Source organism: Perna viridis, chromosome 1 (assembly GCF_037379345.1).
Source record: "Perna viridis isolate PV_CMFRI_1.1 ecotype Kerala chromosome 1, ASM3737934v1, whole genome shotgun sequence".
NCBI lineage: Eukaryota > Metazoa > Mollusca > Bivalvia > Mytilida > Mytilidae > Perna > Perna viridis.
This window is the reverse complement of record NC_142445.1, coordinates 29,384,018-29,395,673: the sequence shown is the minus strand read 5'-3', so window position 1 is coordinate 29,395,673 and position 11,656 is coordinate 29,384,018. Positions and strand designations below refer to the sequence as shown.

At 32.3% G+C, this 11,656-nt stretch overlaps 1 long non-coding RNA gene across 1 annotated transcript; it reads left to right on the top strand.

Annotated features, from left to right (window-relative positions):
* Positions 1-2,684: 2,684 nt before the first annotated feature.
* LOC148628243 (uncharacterized) lies at positions 2,685-8,563 on the top strand. Its single transcript, XR_015919334.1, has 3 exons — positions 2,685-2,888; positions 7,485-7,562; positions 8,374-8,563. It is a non-coding gene; the product is annotated as an uncharacterized LOC148628243 (long non-coding RNA).
* The last annotated feature ends 3,093 nt before the right edge of the window (positions 8,564-11,656 follow it).

The following is an 11,656-nucleotide window of genomic DNA, read 5'->3' as shown; positions in this document are numbered from 1 at the left end:
ATATTAATGACGAATCTCAATGCATTTGAATAGTAGACGAGGACCCATTCTCATGAAACCATGGATTGACGTGACGAGACTTACATACCCTATTGCGATGCGATTATTTTATCAACTAATATTATTGTCCTGGCGTGGTCAGTTAAATAAATATTAAAAATGAAATAATCATTTTCTTTATTATAGTGTAAAGTATGCAGAAGCACACAAATAACATAAATATAACAAAATTTACTTTGTCTCGACGAAATATTTAGTTAATATATAGTAGCTCTCCCGGTCGAGGTAATTACTCTATTATTTTTGTGATTTTGTAAAAGTCTGGTAGGAAATCTTGACAGCTTCTTCAGTCACTTTATATAAGTCAGAATTTAGATAAACTGTGAGCAGTGCTCAATAACTTGATACCCCTACTCCCCCATTTGACAAAGTGCACATTTGACCTCCAAACTGATTAAGATCAAAATTTATTATGGGAGTCTGTAATCAAGATTCTGTGGAAGTTTCACCAATTCCATTCCGTGGTGTAGAAGGAGAAAGGATAAGATATGGATATCTTACTCCTACAATGTAAGCGGTTGGAATTCCGTTCCTCCATATCCCAACCTCTTACTTCACAGCGCCATATTGCAAACCGTTCGTTCGAACGGTTTGCAAAAATCGACAGAATTATAGTAAATTATTTATCATTTAAAACATTTTATAGAGTTTCTTTTCTCTAACATGGGAGAAGGTGACTGAACTGAGGAAAAATAAATGACCTACCTGATGAGAAAATCCAGCAATCCTGGGAATCCTTCGTAAAAGCAGTTCAAATGAATTTCTCATTTTGTTTTCAGCATTTTGAATGGGTACATCCGGTTAATAAAATTATGGATTTTAATTTGGGAACGAAAATATTAAATTAATTAACGAATTGTCGTTACCAACTTTAAGTTCGTTTTGTCAAAAATATATTGTACTCCGTAAAATTAGTCCCCTAATTTAAAATGGTTGGTCACTTTGATAAATGTCTTCATTACAAATGCTTTCTAGGTATTTAACAAAAATTTAGGATTTTTATCGCTTGATCTCCGGTGGGTTAAACTTCTTTTATGTAAATAAAAGACTTAAAATAGTTTAAAACACATGTTTAGCTTATTCACATTTGCGATGGCTTTCAGCATGTCAGATGCTAGAGGTTAGGATGCCACCAGAAAATAGCTCGCCACACAACCTCTAGCACTGCTGGAGTAATGGATACCCCTCTGCGTAACCGAAGGAAGGAATGAAGAGAGTGCGGACGAGAATCCCTATCACTATGTTATATATACATCCCCACATTTGTAATCAAAATTGTAGTTACAAATGTTTCCAAGAAAAATATTTACTGTTTTAACTTTCCCCAATGAGACTACAGATCAGGTTGTCGGGCGTTGGTTTTGATTCAAGGGGACCAAGACTCTAGCGGAAATCAAAAGAATATAATCCAAAGACAAATACCAGACATGGAAAACCGACAAACACAACAAAGAACATAAAGTAACTAAAATAATACATACAAAGAAACAAAAGTAAATGAGTAACTCGGACCTCTCTGAAAACTGAGAGCATGGACCAGGTGCACAGGTAGGGTAAGCGTCCTCTGCTTTTCTAGAAACCCCCGCCGAGTTGCTCATAAAATGTCAAGTCCGGGGTAGATGAAAGAGGAAAGGAAAACTATGACACGCTGAATAAATCAGTTTTCATTGTGAAGGTGGATACACCATAAGGATCCATGAATTTATTGATGACGACCATGAAGCTTCTGTAATGATGACTTCAATCTTATAGCAACATAACCCTGTTCCAGAAGCCTAAGCGCCATACAAAAAGTCTGCGTAATTATGGCAAGCTATGGCATAAAGTATGAGTTGTGATATGAAAACTCCATACGCAGGTGCTGAAGGGATGTCGCCACAGATGAAAGGAAAGTTGACAATTCTGAAAAAAAAAAGTCATCACGTTTGTCGTAAAGTTTGGTCAATAGTTTTCCTTTACCATCGAGCTCTAAGTGTAGGTCAAGATATGAGGCTGACTTCACAGTGTCTGTAGTATACTTTATCTCAAGTTCTTTGGGGGTACATACGATGAATTAAATCCCAGAAACTAGGATTGTTTAACGATAACACGTCATCTGTATTGCGGAAACTGAGATTAAAGGATCTAGCTAACTTGAAAAAATCTTGCTAAAATGGCTTGCATTCCGTAAATATGAAAAACGATTATAGAACTACAATACTATAACGAATCTTCTTAACAATACAATGGATTTGGTTTCCTTTCGTTTTTTATTTGTTATTTGTTGAATACCTTTCTCCTATTTCTAAAAATTTTCGAGTTTTGATGTTGCTTTCACCTAATTTACATTTGATTTTATTTAGCCAGAAATTGTACTTTAACGTTTTTGTTTTTTATCTGAGTTGTTCAGTTGTACGCAGCAATTAGCAACAGAGTTGACAATTGGATTAGGTAATGTTCATTTAAATTGTTCAAAAGATTGAAGCTTTTATATTTAGAATCTGATCATAACAAACATAGATCATATTTCATTTTGCTATGACATTCAACTCGAATGATAATAATGAAAAAAAAGTACTGAGTTACCTATCGTTTTTAAAATTTCGCCATAACCTCCAAAAATAAATTTAAAGAATTGAAATCATATCATTTGGATAGATATTTAATCAGGCGAAAATTCTGACGTTTAACGTTGCAGACACCCAGTTAATTCGTAATCGTAAAAGAGATATTTAAAAGAATTTATACATTCTGGCTTTACATTTCGAAGTGGATTTGACGTTGAAAAATGCCTTCCCATACACTTAGCAAAATCATACTTGTTTGTCTCTGCATGATTTTGTCACAAGGTAAGTGCGTTATGATATTATGGAAAATTATGAAAAGTTTACTTTTCAAACTTTGCAAAATAGATTTTTAAGTGTGTCAGTCCCTGTAAGAATCAGGCAGTAGGTGAAACATGGTATGAAAAACCCCATCATTTTGATAGTGTAATTTGACTATTTGCACCATCAGAATCAAGGAAAACAGACAAGATTTTCCATATCTTGTTGGCCCATTGAGTAACAATTTCATTGAAATGCACGGAAAATGAACATTTCAAGGGCAGATAACTCTGTCAAAAACCTTTTTTTTTCTAACATTCTACTGAAAAATTTCTGAGCAAAGCCAGTGATACAGAGATCAAATAATGGTCTTTTCAAATAGCAAAAGTATCCTTGAGTGATATCACATTGTCAGATCGGTGGGTTTTTGACATGCATGTTTCTGATTTTTCACATTTTGCCTGATTCTTACAAATACTTACACTTAAATGCTTTGGGAAATAAAGGACGGGCTAACCAAATACGGGTCTGTAGTAAGTGGGAATGGGAAGGAAAAATATAAGAAGGAATAGAAACAACTGTATATAAGAAGGAATAGATGAAGGGATAGGAAGTAAGAAGCGATAAATGATTAAGAAGAAATATAAAAAGTCAACGAAGGATTGTTAGAAAGAATAACAAAAAAAAGGATGCATGTAATAAGGACGAATACACAAAACTTGTATATTTAGAGGGTTTATATTCTATAAATTGATATTTTATTTGTATATTCTATAAGTATATTAAATCAGCATGATAATAAATTGTGCAATAAATAATTATGGTTTTATATGGAATTGTTAATGTTCTCTACAAAGATGATGTCAAACGGAATTATTATTTAAATTGGGTATGAAACGGAATTATTATTTAAATTGGGTATGGGAGAACCTTAAAAGGATAAAGTGGCAAATAAAATTTGGATCTGAAGACTCTTTAAACGGAAAATGGGGAAAATATATATTATAATTGAAGGGTTGATCGTAGGGAGCCCATATTTGACAATTTGAATATGCGATTATTTTTAAGTACTTCTTTATCTAAGAATCGGGCAAAATGTGTATCAGGTGTGGCACATGAATAAAAAACAGAAGTTTTTCATTAACCAAGTATTTATACCTGATAACGTCCATCAAAGTATTTGTAAAATTTGCCTTTTTAAGATATTAATTGGTCAAATTTAGTTGAAATGCATTTGGCAAAATGGCGGGAAAACTTTCTCACAACTTTTTCTTAATATAAGTAGTCAAAAAATATCTACGTCACAGATGCTCAGGATAAATTCAAATAGCTTTTCAGTTGTTTTCTAAATGTATTGCAAATATTTGAGGCAAAAAAGACCAAATTGAGAATGATCAGTTTCATCTTGGATATATTTATTTTGATCTAAATAAGGGTATGTCCAAATTTCTGAGAGTTTTTGTTTATCACAAATATATAAACGTGAAACGGAAGGTTACAACGGTAAAACTATTATAGATGAAGGAAGTAAACCTAGGGTACGGGAAATAACTATTGAGATCAGTGATATGTTTGTATTTTATTCAATTTCACCAAAGCCCTTCAAGATTCCCTTTGAAACTTAATGGAATCATCCAAGTTACTTTGCTACTTACATAGGATCGATGTAAAATAGTGAATACAAACGTTCCACTGATTTTTATGAATTGTTTCCCTTACCCTAGGTCTACCCCCTTGGTGCAACCATTTGATTTCTAAAGAGGATTTTATTTTTTACTCTTGCGTGTCCTGGAATTACCCATAATTATTCATTGTGGATCTTTTTTTAAACAACGCATCATCGTCCTGTTTTTTTATTTTCGTATTTGATCCTAGCCCCCTCCCCCAATATGAATTAAATTATTGCTCCCTACTGTTTCAAGTTTACTAAAGGAGTGCAAGCAAAAACTAAAGAATGAAATCGTAACATCGTAACAGTCCCCTGACCTCGGTGCCAATGGCTTTTTGATGAAGATACCATCGAAGACTGCGAAAAATGATAAAAAATTATTATTGTCATGAATAAAAAAACATTGCAAAAATGTGAACATAGCGTTTCAATGTTGGTTGTCATTTATTCAGATTATTCAGAAAAAAACTGCCATTTTTAGTGGGCAATTATACGGTTGGGCCAGCAAAGTTGTCTTTGACTACCCGAGCACGTCACAGACTTTTTAAAAGTTAGTCATTGACTACAAAAAATATTTTTAAATGGGAAGTACCTTTCTGTAATCTATCTTTCATTTGCATTAAGCTTATGCTTTATTGATGATGTGTAAAAGGCAGAAAGCTCGTAAAAACATTCACATTTTTTTCAACCGATAAAGGAACTCACTCTCAAATACAGATGTACATGTAAAGATTTAATACGTGCGGGTATCTCTCATCCTTAGTTTTATGGTAATATTCTACGCAAAACACGGAAAGCTCGATACTCATCCAATTAATTTACTTAACCTTTGAAGAGGCTCATTCGTAAGGGATATAGTTATGATATTGTTGTCAAATCGTTAAAGATTGCAATTTTTGGTATTAACATTGATTCGCTCATAGGGTCTTTACAAAGAAATTATAACACTATATTTCAAGCAGATTTTGTGATGATTGGGTTGTATACTTATTGTATGACTTTTGATGTACAGTTATTCTCAACCTCGCATGGGAAGAATTGAGATTGATTTTACATACGATGGGGACATAACATTTTGTAGGTTTAAACTGGTCTGGATCTGGCATGTTAGTTAACTGCGGGTATCCTCAGTTTGAACATTTGTGTAATTTATATTCAGTTTCTTTATTTCCGTTATAAGAAAGGACTCAGACCTTTTTGAACTGATTTTTATGTGCTTTTTAATTGTGTAATATTGTTCCTATAGTGGCCAGGGTTGTGATCCCGCCAAAGTACTTTCACCCGCCGCATTTTCTAGCATCTTTAGGTCTTGTTTCGTTTTCACTTTTAGTTTATTTTTTATGTTACTTGAGTATATATGGGCAACTCTTTCGTTGTACCTTTGTATATTGATGTTTTTGGGCCAGATGCAGCCTGCCCTATGGTATGAGGATTTCCTCGTTGTTCGTAACTAATGGGTGGCCTTGGGCTGATATTTTCATCCCGGTGGGGTTGTTGTCACCTTGACATATTCGCCATACCTATTCTCGTTATATTAAACATTTGAATTCGTTTGAACAGTTATTTAACTTTTCACACGAGAGAACATAATATTTACAAACTGGCTACGATAAAAATTTTGTCTATTGAAAAATAACATAAATTTTCCATGTGCATATTGTTTATTGTGCGAAGTGCGAATTCTTATAAATTAATTTTAAAACATATTTTTATCTTTAAACATGAGAAAAGTAGCTCTGAATTTAACTGAATAAAGGTGTGTCAATATTTTAACAAAATTATTTTAACCAATCAGATTACAGTATTTATCTCAAATTAATTTATTTTGCTATATTTTGATGCTTATTTTGGTTTTTTTTTGTGTTTTCTATTTGTTTACTATATGACAAAATTAACATAAAAACATAATTAGTTCTTGTACAAAATTCAGTATAGGAATGTTGATTTGAAGGGATGAGCAACAATTAGAGATCGGTATTTAAATTGCAATATAATAATTACTGTTTGTTAATGTTCCATGACAGATCATGTGGAAATTAATATGAAAAGTAATAAAAAGAGATGCATCAAATGTATCAGAAATAAATACATTAGTCTTACGAAGGAAAGTCTTGGAAGAGTACCTCAATGACTAAGTTATGCTAATAAAAACAGCTTGAGAGTTCAATGTACCCGATATAGAGGCATTACTTTATAAAAATCAGACAGGAGGTGATTCATGCATTTCAAAAACCCACTAAAATCACTTTTATTTCTATCCAGAAACAGTAACAGACCACATAAACAAGTTTTTTTCATTTTGTTGTTGCACTTTTGAGAAAACATGCATGTATGAAATTGGCACTTGCAAGAGTTATCGTTCTTGATTTTGTTTGCTTTGGTTGATTTTTTATGAGATATGAAAGTAATGTTTTTTAAACAAAAATACAAAACTGAATATAGAAAGGACTATCGTTATGTAAAAATAAAGCATATGTAGTCCGATTATGCGTCATTTGTTCGGTGGGTTTTTCTACACATTGAATCACCTCTACATGTACCATAGGCAATGTCTGAATTTTATATGGGCTGATTCTTAATAAGACTGAATGTTGTGTTTGTCATGATGAATACATTAGGCATACGATTGCCTGACATGTCTTCTGTGATTTTTGGGGGCAATTTTCACTAAAAATGTGCTGAACAATCGATTTATTGCCTCGACCGCACAACATATTATACTCGAAGACCTGCTTATTTGGAACGTGTAAGCACTTTTGCATTGAATGAAGCCAATTAAATGTGAAAGGCGGGATGAAGGTAGTTTCATATCTATCAAAATATGTGATATTTTTTTTGGCGCATGAATATTCAAAATCACTAATGGCGTCAGCTAGAAGTAAACGAATGACTTGAACTTATCGATTTATTGTTTGCTATAATGAAATAATATTTTCACATCTTTCTAATAGATTTTGCATGTATGGACACCATGACGTTCGCAAATTCAGGGGATGGGTGTGACTATTCTGCTTCCCATTCTCATACAGGTTAGTATTCATGGGCAATCATTTCATTTTTATGGGGGACTATGATAAAACTTTTCTTTTTTATATTGATAAAATTTAGGTCCTGCCTTTCTTCTTTTTTCTTGAGCAAATCCCGAAATTGTTTTTTTAAATATAAATCCTGTTTTTTATTTCAAATTTGATCCTAAAAAAATGTTTTGTTCAGCCATTTCATTCATTAGAACTCCTTTAAAATTATTAATACCATTTTGTTGATATTGATTTTAGATTTAGAAATGCATATACAATATATAAAAATAATTCACCATATTTCAACATACAAATCATTCACATAAATACAATAAAGAACTTCTGATGCACAGGGTTCATGTGCATAAACAAACTAGGACAATACAAGATTCTAAAGTGTTGTTTTATTGTTTGATTCAGTGAAATAGTTCAGGAATGGAAAATTAATTATAATATTGGAAATAACTATTTAACAGTTTAAGATAAAAAAAATCCACATTGAAGTCAGCCTGGCTAATAAATCAATTCTAGAATGCAACGATAAAAAACAAATAACCTGAATCACGTAATAATCGTTCTGATCACAAATCTCTGCATTCAAACAAAAGAACCCCCCCCCCAAATACACAACAACAAAACAACAACAAAAAACAAAGAAAAAAAAACACTATCTTCGACTTGGTGCCCGCATTTAGAAAAACTGAAAATGGTTTGTTTTGCAAGCAAATTATCTTACTGACGAATCTCGTAAATTACTCATTTGTGACTTATGTGACACATTGTGTTTTATATGATTCGTTAATGTTTTGTTTGTTTTCAACAGTTTCGTACACGATGTTGATGTTGTCAACATGTTTCTTTCTGCTGACGCGACGACAATGAATGACGATACTCTTCATACAACATTCACCTGTAGACGTTGTATTCAACATGTTGAATATTTATGATTTAATTATTTTGTTGTAGTTAAATTCTGTATATGTTAGAGGCATTTGATTAAAACATTCACTGCTTTTTGTGTTATATTATAGAGTTGTTTTATGAATACTGGAAAATATTGACCCGAGTATTCACAAGCTTGCTAAAAATGTATATGAGCTGAGCATATGAGAATCAGAATAATGTGACTTAGAGGAGTAGACTTTTTAATTTTTTTTTTTGTGGGGGGGGGGGGTCAAATATCCCACACATATATAATATAAAATATACTCGGCCATTAAGATCTAAACTAATTTATTTCAATTAATCTTTAAATATAACTTTTCATCTCACAAATTTCAGTTTTAAAGTTGAAAACTTTTAAAAGGGAACCATAGCGTTACAATATTGAACTAGAGTAATCCTAATATCGAGCTTCGTAGCGCATCATGATACGATCGCAGCATGTCGATCTCTGCTCACTTGCGGGTAAGTGTGGACACAATATAAGTTTTTGTTACATTTTAGCATAGAGATTTACAGTTTATTATGGGCGCAACAACAAGTGTGGACACAAGAAAACACAAAATTTGAAATTCAATCACAAATTTTCGAAATCTGACAAAAAATTCGATTTTTTTGGATATGGTCGCTTTGGTCTCTTACAAGTCGATAAGCGTTAGAGATGTTTGAAATCCGATACAGGCAGGGCTTTTAATAAGGAATCCAATAAATGATATTTCGAAATCGGACAAAAAAAAGTCATTTTTATATAGCCCATTATAATTCATTAGGATATCTGAAATCTGACTGAAAAATGCAGCCAGGGATTTTCATGAAAAATTCAATAAAATGCGAATCAACAATTAACTTTTCTGTCAATTCTGATTATAACATTCATTTCCCCCTTAATTTTTTTCTAAAAAAAAACTATAGGACCCTCTGACATGTATCTAGGAGCAATGTGTTAAAATTTCAAAAAAGATCGCATAAGTTTTACTTAAGTTAACGGAAATTAACTAACGTTAATGGACGCCAACGACGACGCACCATTATACGACCGAAAGAAAAATGCAGTTGTATAAAAACTGAGAAATAAGTCATTTTTTGAAAATTTCTAAACAGACATAAAACAGTAAAATTTTATTGATAGGTTGGAAGAAGACCTTTTTTAAATCATGGAAATAAATACAGAATACCACCAATTCTTTTTCAATCGCGCTTATAGTATAGTTTTCGTCATTCCTTTTGGTCTTTGCCCAATATATGCCTTTCTAGTCTCAAAATAATTGACCATGGATCTCCGCGTCAGAACATCCGCAAAAACCAGCAACCCAGAATATTAATGCGTTTCCAGTATATTTTTTGTGACTTTCGCATACATCTGATTGTAATACAGTTTCTGTTTAAAACTATCGAGGAAATTTCCTGCCTTTGAGATTTTTTATGAAATCGGACCCAGGTCTTTACTAAAGGGGCACAAAATGTTTAAATTTGATTCTTGCTAACTGAAATTAAAACCTCAATACTTAAAAAAAAATGTTAAAAGAGAGATAACCCTGAGGTATTTCAGTGAATAATCATTATATGTTACGTAAATTTTCGTCATTTGAATATTCACACTGTGAAATAATAAATTCGGTAATTCACTCTCGGACTTTCTCCTGTCACAACGTCGCAACTTTGATATCAACCTGCCAATCACATAATTTAAAACTCGTGTTGAAAATATCGATAAATTAAGAAGAAAATCTATGAATTACCCATTTTACTAGGGAGGGGGAGGCTGGGATCTTTTTGAAAAAAAAGTCTTCGAAATCTAGAAAAAAACATTTTTTTTACCCATTAAAAAAAATAAATATAATAATTCTATATTTTCCATTACTTAACAAAGCAGATTTTCAAATAAAAATGTGACTCGGTTGCTGCTGCATTTGAATAAAAAATTTGTGCTTCCGCCAAAAATAAAATTAATCCTCCCCTTCGCCCCACCTCAATGACAAAAATGGTCAGCGCTTTAGCAAAAATAATCACCTTTAGATAGAAGATACTAAAATCAATTTACTGCGGTGAGAAATAAATGAGTGAGACCTTAAAAGTTTCAATAAAAATGGTAGCTTCTAGTGTGTTTTCAAGGGATTACCGGAGTTATCTCCCATCCACTATATGCTTAAAATTCTGAATAACAGTTCAGGAGAAGGTTACAAATACCTCTGTTATACCGCTACAAACTTCAATACGTCATTACTGAATTTTTTTTTTTAATTTATGGTTTGATAGGAATCCACTGATGTCAAAGTCACACCCATTTTCATAGATCCAGGTGAAAATCACCACATGATTAATAAATTAACTAGACGAATATTTGTAAATGTGTACTTTTGGTGATCATGTGCAAATCAAAACCATTTATTTTCTTCCCGGGTGGTAAGAATGCTGTTCAATTTTGCTAGGATTTCGAACAGATTAATCGTTCGGAACTTTTCCCGTTATCTTGCTCAGAATGTAAATCATATGGTATTTACATACTTTATCCTTATAATCTTACCCATGCAAAGCTTTAGTACATTTTATTAATAAGCAGTAATGTTGAATAAGTTTGAAATTGGACGATAAGAACAACACACATTAAAAACAAGAATAATAATCAAAATAACAACACAACACAAACAGGAAACAAAAACAAAAAAGCAAAAAACAAAACAACACAAAACAAAACAAAATAAAACAAAAACAAAAACAAAACAAAAAACAAAAAACAAAAAAACCCGGGTCAAATGAAAAACGGACTCAATGTAAAAAATTGTTCGATATGTTTTAGGATTTTAATCGTTTTCGTCTACGAGGACCACACATCTCCTGAAAGAAAGGCTTTTGACTTGCCCGAAGACAGCGTCATCTACAAACCCCGAAAAATCATTGCAAGCAGTCAGCAGACGATCATATAGTCTTTATTTTACATAACGGTTTAATAAAAGTGTTAGAGAGTTACCTTTTTTTATTTGTCATGTTAAAAGTCCTCGGAAATGTTACCTTAAGTATCCAGGATCATATAGAAAACAAAATTTGTCACATTAGGATTGGCATTGTAGTTTGCACATAATTTAAACTATACAACTGGGAACTCTAATTACTACCAGGACAACTAGGTTGGTTCCGTATCATTTTGTATTCCGAAGTTGCACCCG